At 31.1% G+C, this 10,456-nt stretch overlaps 1 long non-coding RNA gene across 1 annotated transcript; it reads left to right on the top strand.

The window, feature by feature from the left end:
• The first annotated feature begins 4,795 nt into the window (after positions 1-4,795).
• Positions 4,796-5,667, top strand: LOC128285747 (uncharacterized). The gene is made up of 2 exons (XR_008276290.1): positions 4,796-4,957; positions 5,404-5,667. It is a non-coding gene; the product is annotated as an uncharacterized LOC128285747 (long non-coding RNA).
• The last annotated feature ends 4,789 nt before the right edge of the window (positions 5,668-10,456 follow it).

Here is a 10,456-nt window from a genome sequence, read left to right as displayed (position 1 = left end):
ATAATTTTATAATCTTCCTTCAACTATTATTCACTGAGTTAGTTTTACCACATATGTTCAAATTATTTCAATTTATATAAATATTTATTCAAACGTATTGAATAATTTCCCAAGAATTTTTATATGCTTCTAGCATTCTAAATCCTTCAAGGATTTTAATATAACATTTATAATATAATGATTCATATAAAAGTTGTAACAACCATTAAACACATGTTAAATCTTTCATAAACTGTTAGACTAGTGAGATATCTAAAGGTTTATTATATCCACCATAAAAAATATTATATCTTCAATTTGGTACCTAATTTTTTAAAAATTTAATAAACTAATTTAAATTTTTAAATTTTTAGAGTTTTAATAATTTAATTTAATTAAACTACAAAGAATAAAGTTGAGCTGATTAAACTAATGACCTAAAAATCACATGTTTTGATCCTATATCTTTTTTTAATCAAAATTTAAAAATAACAAAGAAGAAATCGAATATTTAATAATATTTTGTATGGGTTTTACAAATATGAATAACTTTTTTTGTTATAGAAAATTAATAAAACAATAAATAAAAGTGGATGAAAATACAAGAGAATTTTTTTGTCTTCTTTTATCTCACTCGTAAGGATTCTATTTATAATTTATAATTAGCATTCAATGCAATAAATGAAGCTTACTTAAGTGCTTCATTAACTCATATTAAACATTGTATAATGAATTAGAGGTTTTACCTCATAAATGGGGGAGAGGGTTAGAAAATAGACATTCACATTTATTTATAATACTCCCCATTGGATGTCCACTAGAGAAAACAGTGCCTCATTAAAACCTTTATTAGGAAAAACCCTATGGGATAAAAACTTAATGAAGGAAGAAGAGTACACGGTCTCCTATTACAAGTTGTCTCGTTAAAAACCTTTACCAGGAAAACCCAGTGGGACAAAACCTTGGTTAAAGGAAAAGAGTACAACGTGTTTTAGACTCCCCCTAATGACGACATCACATTATATCTTTGAGTCGACGCATTCCAATCTTGTTTCGTAGTCTTTCAAATGTTGAAGTTGGAAATGCCTTGGTAAAAAGATCAGCTAAATTATCACTAGAACGAATTTGTTGAACTTCTATGTCACCTTTTTTCTCAAGATCATGAGTGAAGAATAATTTTGGTGAAATATGTTCCGTTCTATCACCTTTGATATAACCACCCTTTAATTGAGCTATACATGATGCATTATCTTTGTATAAGATAGTTGGCATTTTTTCCTGTAAAGGCAAATTACATATCTTCTGGATATGTTGGGTTAATAACCTTAGCCAAACCCACTCTCGGCTTGCCTCATGCATTGCAATTATTTCAGCATGGTTTGAAGAGGCACCAGCTAATGTTTGCTTTGTCGAACGCCATGATATGGCAGTACCTCTACATGTAAATAAATATCCCGTTTGAGATCGACCTTTATGTGGATTCGATAAATATCCAGCATCAGCATAACCAACTAATAAGGATTTTGAATTATTTGAATAAAATAACCCTATATCAATGGTCCCTTTAAGATATCTAAATACATGTTTAATTCCATTCCAATGTCTACGTGTTGGAGAAGAACTAAATCTTGCTAACAAGTTTACAGCAAAAGCTATATCAAGTATTGTGTTATTTGCAAGATACATCAATGCTCCTATGGCACTTAGATATGGTACTTCAGGACCAAGAAACTCTTCATCATTCTCACAAGGATGAAATTGATCTTTATTCACATCTAACGATCGTACAACCATTGGGGAACTCAATGGATGTGCTTTATCCATATAAAATTTGTCGAAAACATCATTCTCTTTAAAATATTTTAATTTTTAAAAAAGGAGAGATTGACTTTTTGGAAAATAGAAATATGGAGTCGCCACCGATCCTTTTGTTTTGGTGTGATCGGGTCACCTAAGAATTTGGTTATTTTAATAAAACATTTTTGGTTTACAATGATTCTGGTCTACGAAAATATGAGAAAACAGGCTCGGGAGTCGGTTACGTATGAGGAAGGATTAGCACCCTCATTACGCCCAAAATTGGTGCCAAATCGATTAAATACTGTCCTTATATCTAAAATTAAAAATGTTTTTGAAATGTGGTTCTTGTTAACAACATTTGAATAACCCGAATTGGTTGCCGAAAATCTTCTTGTTTCGACATCCGAAAATTTATAATTCTAAAATCACAAAAAGATGCTCAATAATTTAGTCTAATGGAAAACCGAAACCCAGCACAGTAGGGTACGATTCCTCGAATTTCCAAACATTGACCATTGACTTTCCTTAGAAAATACGTGTGAAATCCCGGAGAGATGTTCGATTATTTGGGACAAATGAAAAAGCGCAACCCAGCACGATAGGGTTCGATTCTCAAATCACCAAACATCGAACATTGTCTTCATTTTGAAAGATTTTAGAAAATGTGAGTGAAATTTCGAAGGGATCTGCAATTGTTTCGGACCAATGAAAAAGCGCAACCTAGCACGGTAGGGCACGATTCTCAAATCGCCAAACATTGAACATCGTCTTCGTTTTAAAGTGTTTTTAATAAACGTGAGGGGGAATATAAAGGACCATTCGGTTATTTTGAGCAAACGAGAGATCACAAACAAGCACGATAGGGCATGATTCTCGAGTTGTCAAACGCCGAATGTTGTCCTCGTTTTAAATAATTTTTAGGAGACATGAATGAAATTTTGAAGGGATATTTGATCATTTTAAGCAACAAAGAAACTGCAACCCAACACGTTAGGGCACAATTCTGCGAATTGCCAAATATCGCACATCACCTTTATTTTAAAGAATTTTTAAAAGGCGTGGGTGAAATCTTGAAGGGATATTCGATTATTTTGAGTAAACGCGAAATTGCAACCCAACACGTTAAGGCACTATTCCGCGAATTGCCAAATATCGAATTTCGTCTTCGTTTTAGAGAGAATTTTTAAAAGACATGAATGGAATTTTGAAGTGATATTCGATTATTTTGAGCAAACGCGAAATTGCAACCCAACACGTTAGGGCACGATTCCGCGGATTGCCAAATATCAAATCTCGTCTTTGTTTTGAAGAATTTTTGAATGAATGATTATAAAGCTAGCTTAAGACGTATTAATTTGATTTAAAATAAGACGAAATTAATCATAAAATTTGGGTTTTATAGAACCACATTTCAAAAATCAAATGAAACGATGATACGGGGTAAAAGGCACATATGATGGTACGATGCTTGATGAACAGAGCATTAATCGACTAGTAGAATAAGAAATTAAATATAATTAATCTAAAAATTATGACCTAACTTCAATCACGTATGAATAATAATCGACATATCAACAAAACGAATATCATGCAATGATAATGTATATGTTACGGTATAGAACAAACAAAATATATGCAAAACAAAACAGAATTTGAAAGTCAAAGTGGTATAAGACGATGTCGAAACAAAAACGACCTAATGAACCAAATATTTATACGACTTGCGAATTAATGAATTAGTACATTTTAGAATCTATTTTAAAAAAAACTATAGATATATACTTAATCATTTAAAATACATATTATAAAATGAATGTCTTTATCGAATATCATATTAAAACATAAAATAATGTTGGTGTAAAAAAGGATTTAGTATGAAAAATTCAAAATATATGTAGAATATTTTACAAATGATAATAATAAAATGTATAATACGATGTAGTCTTTAAAAACATAATGGTTCTATAAATTATATGTATATATATAACTTTAAAAAAATTACTTGTAAAAGCATAGAAATACAATGCATACTTAAGTTAATTTTATAATAACTTATATAATAGTTTTATGAACGTGCTCATATATATATAAAGAAAACTACGTATGTAAATACATAAATTTAATAATATAAATATGGATTGAGCATAGGCGTTAAAAAGACATATATACCATAATAATTTAAAAGCTATGTTATGAGAGATTATACAATAAAATATGAGAATGTGCATTTAAAAGAAACTATATGTATAGTAATGTAAGATTAATAACATGCGTAAAATAAAAGAAACCTTATTATAGAGTATATATACATATATATATATATATATATATATATATATATATATATATATATATATATATATATAGAGGAGTTTAAACCAAACAAATTTAAAAGAAAATAAATATATATATATATATAGTTACATATATAGATATATGTATATGGGATAATGTTATGCAAATTAAGAATGAATTTAAAAGATATTATATGTATAAAATAACATAAAGTTGATAGTACACATATAATAAAATGAACTTTATTATAAAATGCATATATATTTGTACAATGGTGTATACCAAAACACAAAAAGACATTCATGTAAAACAATGTATAAAATATGGCAGATAATTATCGAAAGAAGAACAAGCCAATGATACATAATGGTGAACACGAATTAAAAGGAAAGAAAAAAAATGAAAAATGAAGGAGAAGCAAATTATTTGAAATCAAATTAAAATAATAAGAATGGTTTACAAATGAAATAGTTAAAGGGACCAGTATATGAAGCGCCCGACTATGCGAGGACTAGAAATGGGAATATCCCCTAGTCCAAAACGCAGCACTACCATGGGCTAAAACGAAATTGCGTGCAAATCGAGGAGCTAATTTAAAAAATGGGCCAATTGAACGTGTATACAAAAGGGGAGGACCCTTGGCGCAAATTTCCCTTTAGAACATAAAGACGCCGTTTCTTTGATGGTTAAAGCTCTCCATTCCATTCATTTTCCTTCCCCAAAAACGCAACATGAAATGAAATAAATAAAAAAATAAAAGGAAGGATCTTTGCTCTGCTAGGGTTCGTCTATTATGCAGCCATTAGACCACCATCAGTTTGGTGGCTAGTGACGCGAATGACGATTAACTTTCTCCGGCGGGAGCCTCGACCACGAAGATCCGGTAACCTCGCTCTCTCTTTTCCTTTTTTCCCCTTTTTTGAAAAAAACTTAGATCTTATATTGTTCTTAAAAAACGAAACAAACTTAAAAGATTTGATTAAAATTTTAACACCATTCGACCCTTACCCACATCCATGCGTTTTTAGATGCTTGGATTTTCATCGGCGTCGATTCAAGTTCCCCTTACGTGTTCACGCTAAGTTTGCGAACCCCCTCAAGAGAAACGAAAAGAAAACAGATCTGGAAAATCACCTTTTTTGCTTTGTATTGCTTGTATATCTTGCGTAAAATGTGTAGGCATTCGTAACCTTTACATAGACTAAGAACTATGGCTTTATAGCCGAAGGAAAAAAGAAAAAGAAAAATAAATAAAAAATGCCATTTTTTCATTTGCTGTTCTGCTATTTTTGTTTGTGTTTGTTACCGTGTTCGTCCTTTCTTTTGCAGGTACGGGATGCGCTGGTGCTTGGCGTGAGACTGTGCTGGCGCGGGTGTGGTTGCTAGAGGGTACGGAGGCCGTACATGGGGCTTGGCTGGTTGCAGCGCATGGGAAAGAACCCTAGGGTCCTAAAATTTATGGGCCATTCGGGGTATTAGGCTGAGACATTTCGTAAGTGGGCTTGTGACTTGGGTCTTGGGTCATGTAATCTGAACTTTGGACATTTATTGGACTGTTATAAATTTATTTTATGTTTTATGGTTTGTTTGTAACGGGCCCGGGCATATTTGGCCGACTACAAAATTTATTTAAGATTTTTTTCATATAAGTTGACTGATGGACATGAATTCCATCTTTTAAATACTTGATCTGCAGGCCAAGACAAAATTTTGTTTTTCCTAAATCTTTTATCTCAAATTCTTTCTTTAAATAATTTACTGCGTTTTGAAACTCTTCAGGAGTTTCAATAATATTTAGATCATCAACATAAATAACAATTATTACAAAGTTTGATTCAAACCTTTTTATAAAAACACATGGGCAGATTGGATCGTTTTTATAACCTTCTTTTAACAAATATTCACTAAGACGATTGTACCATATACGTCCAAATTGTTTTAATCCATGTAGAATTTTCTTTAATCTGATTGAGCAATTTTCCCGGGAAACTCTATATCCTTCAGGGATTTTAAATCATTTTGGGAGTTATATATAAATTTCACTATCAAGTGTACCATACAAATAGGCTGTAACAACATCCATTAGACGCATGTCAAGTTTTTCACGTACTGCTAGACTAATAAGGTATCTAAACGTGATTGCATCCACCACAGGAGAATATGTCTCTTCATAATCAATGTCGGGCCTTTGCGAAATTCTTTGTGCTACAAGTCGTGATTTATATGTTACAACTTCATTTTTCTTATTTCGTTTTCTCACAAATATCCATTTATATCCTACCGGCTTTACATATTTAGGTGTTTGGACTATAGATCCAAAAACCTCACGTTTAAAAAGTGAATTTAATTCTGCTTGAATTGCTTCTTTCCATTTTGGCTAATTTTTTCTATTTCTACATTCTTCAATAGATTTAGGCTCATGATCATTATTTTCTTTTGCTATTTCAATAGCAACATTATAAGCAAAATTGTTTTCGGCAACTATATTTTTTCGGTTCCATTTTTTTCCTGAAGTGACATAACTTATTGAGATTTCTTCGTTATCACAATTTTCAGGTACCTGAACCTCTTCTGGGGTTTTTTGATTAGTTATATCTTTGGTCTCTTCTGGGGCACTTGCCTCCACAATATTACCATCTTGAATAATTGCTCTTTTCCTTTTACGAGGATTTTTATCTTTAGAGCCGATTGGCCTTCCACGCTTCAGGCGTGGATTACTTTCTTTTGCACTAACAATTTGCCTTCTTGGGATATCAATTCGTATTGGAGCATTTTCAGCTGGTATGTGAGATTTTGTAATTCTGTTTAGGTTAGTAAATGAATATGGCAGTTGATTGGCAATGTTTTGCAAATGTATAATCCTTTGAAATTCTTGTTCACATTGACTTGTACGAGGATCTAATTGAGATAATGATGATCCGTTCCATGTAATTTCTTTCACCAGTTGTATTTTCTCTCCTCCTAATGTTGGGAATGTTGTTTCATCAAAATGACAATCAATAAATCGTGCAGTTAATAAATCTCCAGTTAATGGTTCAACATATTTAATTATAGAAAGAGATTCATAACCAACATATATTCCCAACCTCCTTTGAAGACCCATCTTTGTGCGTCGTGGTGGAGTAATTGGAACATATACTGCACATCCAAAAATTCTAAGATGGGAAATATTTGGCTCCTGACTAAAAGCCAATTGTAATGGGAAGTACTTATTATAACTTGTTGGCCTTAAGCGCACAAGTGCTGCTGCATGCAAAATAGCATATCCCCAAGCTGTAACAGGGAGTTTTGTTCTCATGAATAATGGCCGAGCTATTAGTTGGAGGCATTTGATAAACAATTCAACTAAACTGTTTTGTGTATGAAAATGAGCTACAGGATGTTCAACTTTTATCCCAATTGACATACAATAATCATTAAAAGCTTAGGATGTAAACTCACCAGCATTATCAAAACGAATAGTTTTGATTGCATAATCTGGAAATTGTGCTCTTAATCGAATTATTTGAGCAAGTAGTCTTGCAAATGTCAGGTTGCGAGTCGATAATAAGCACACATGTGACCACACCTACTAGATGCATCTATTAATATCATAAAATATCTGAATGGTCCACATGGTGAATGAATGGGCCCACATATATCACCTTGTCAGAAATGCTGGAGATTCAATCCCAACTTTAGCTGGTGATGGTCTAATAATCAATTTTCCTTGAGAACAAGCGACACAAGATGAATCCTTGAATTCAAGAATCTTTTGGTTCTTTAATGGGTGTCCAATTGAATTCTCGATGATTCTTCTCATCATAATAGATCCAAGATGGCCTAATCGGTCATGCCAAATAGTAAAAGTATATGGTTCTACAAACTTCTGGTTTGTAGTAACATGTGACTCAATTGCACTAATATGTGTATATTATAAACCTGATGAAAAAGCAGGTAGCCTTTCCAAAACATATTTCTTTCCATATTCAACATTTGTAATATATAGATATTCAACATTTTTCTCATTCATAGTCTCAATATGATATCCATTAAGACGAATATCTTTAAAACTCAATAAATTTCTTTGAGACTTAGTGGAATATAAAGCATCATCAATGATAAATTTTGTACCTTTAGGTAATAATATAATAGCTCTTCTAGAGCCTTCAATAAGTTTTGAACTACCCAATATTATATTAACATGGGCATTACTCATTGTCAAATGAGAAAAATATTTTTTATCTTTGAGTATCGTATGTGTTGTAGCACTATCTGCAAGACACATGTCTTCATTGATTTTGGGTTCATCGAAATTTTGTTGAACATTCATATTCTTTATAAAAACAAACAAAATATAATATGAGAAACATTGTAAATATTTATTAAATATATAAATTATTCTTTATGCAAGAAAATAAAATATATTTAAAACAACATAAAAATGTCAAAATAACATCAATTTTTCTAATGATTCTCAAAGAAATCTGCCACATCTAGGTGAGTTATATTATTAAGGTCATTAAATTTATCACCCTCGTAGGCATGGTCAGTTTTAGTATTATAGTAAATATCTTCATCTTTTGCCTCCATTTCATCATTTTGGGATATAAAATTTGTCTCCATATGCTTTCCCTTCCTTTTAATAGATGCTTGATAAAGTTTCACTAAATGCTCAGACGTACGACAGGTACGTGACCAATGCCCCTTCATACCACATCGGTAGCATATATTCTCAACAATCTTTAAAGGATTATTTTGACCATTTCTTTCTTGACTTTCATTGTTATTCTTTTTCTAGTGGTTAGAAGTATCATTGTTATGACCACCATGATAACGATTACTAATACGTCCTCGACCACGTCCCCCACTACGTCCACGACTACGGCCGCTACTTTTATATTTTCTATTTTCATAATGATTGTGTACTGCTACATTCACTTCAGGGAATGGTGCATAACCAGTGGGACGAATTCCATGATTTTTCATCAATAGCTCATTATTTTGTTCAGCCACCAAAAGACATGAAATCAATTCAGAATACATTTTAAAACCTTTTTCACGGTATTGCTGTTGCAGGAGCACATTAATATCGTGAAAGGTTGAAAATGTTTTCTCTAACAAGTCCTCATCAATTATGTTTTCTCCATATAATTTTAGTTGAGAACTAATTTTGAAAAGTTTTGAATTGCATTCACTTACAGTCTTAAAATCTTGCAACCGTAAGTGCATCCAATCATAACGAGCTTTAGGGAGTATCACAGTTTTCTGATGGTCAAATCGTTCTTTCAATTTTGTCCACAACTCAAGAGGGTCTTTCACAGTGAGATATTCCACTTTTAATCCTTCATGTAGATGATGACGGATGAAAATCATTACTTTTTCCTTGTCTTGATTAGATGCTTCTTTATCTGCTAATATAGTATTTCCTAGACCTTTAGCATCTAGGTGAATTTCAGCATCTAACACCCATAACAAATAATTCTTACCTGAGATGTCTAAGGCCGCAAATCCAAGTTTGGCAAGATTTGATATTATAATCACTTGAATCAAAATAAAAAATATTAGTAAAATAATAAGTATTCTCAATTGTAAAATAATTCAATTATATATACCAAATTTGCTAAATAATAATATGTATGTCAAATATTGGCATAAGGAGGAATAATCATAATAATAACTTAACACAAATTAAATTAATTGAAATTTCTTTTAATAAAAAACATGTATATATAATTATCATTATTAGATTTTAGTTGTAAAAATAAATGTGCAAATGTTAGACAAAGCAAATATTTCATCTAGAAAATAAAATAAAAGAATTATGAAAATACGATACCGTATATAGTTTAACGAGAGTTATACGGGCAATTTATATAAAGCGAAATGACATGAACTTCACTATGAACTCGTAAAAATTCTTGCTGATAATGTGTTATAGAAAAATTAATAAAACAATAAATAAAAGTGGATGAAAATACAAGAGAATTTTTCTCGTTTTCTTTTTATTTCATTCAGGTAAGGATTCTATTTATAATTTATAATTAGTATTCAATGCAATAAATGAAGCTTACTTAAGTGCTTTATTAACTCATATTAAATTTTGTATAATAAATGAGAGATTTTACCTCATAAATGGGGTTAGAAAATGAACTTTCACATTTATTTTTAACATTTTTAAAGTTATTTTTGGTTTCTATCATTAACTATGTTGGTAGTGGCAGGAAGTAGTTAACTATAAACTTCCACGTGTCAGACTTTCTTCTTTCTTAAAAATTTGTTCTCTTAAAAATAGATGACAGTTAAAATGCATTAAAAATTATTAGTGTCACAGCACATGCTTTTTTGCTATAATTCAAACTTTGTAGGACCTTATATTTTCTTCTTATAATTTATGTTTTTA

Source organism: Gossypium arboreum, chromosome 12, assembly GCF_025698485.1.
Source record: "Gossypium arboreum isolate Shixiya-1 chromosome 12, ASM2569848v2, whole genome shotgun sequence".
NCBI classification, from domain to species: domain Eukaryota; kingdom Viridiplantae; phylum Streptophyta; class Magnoliopsida; order Malvales; family Malvaceae; genus Gossypium; species Gossypium arboreum.
This window is presented reverse-complemented; position numbering and strand designations above follow the sequence as displayed.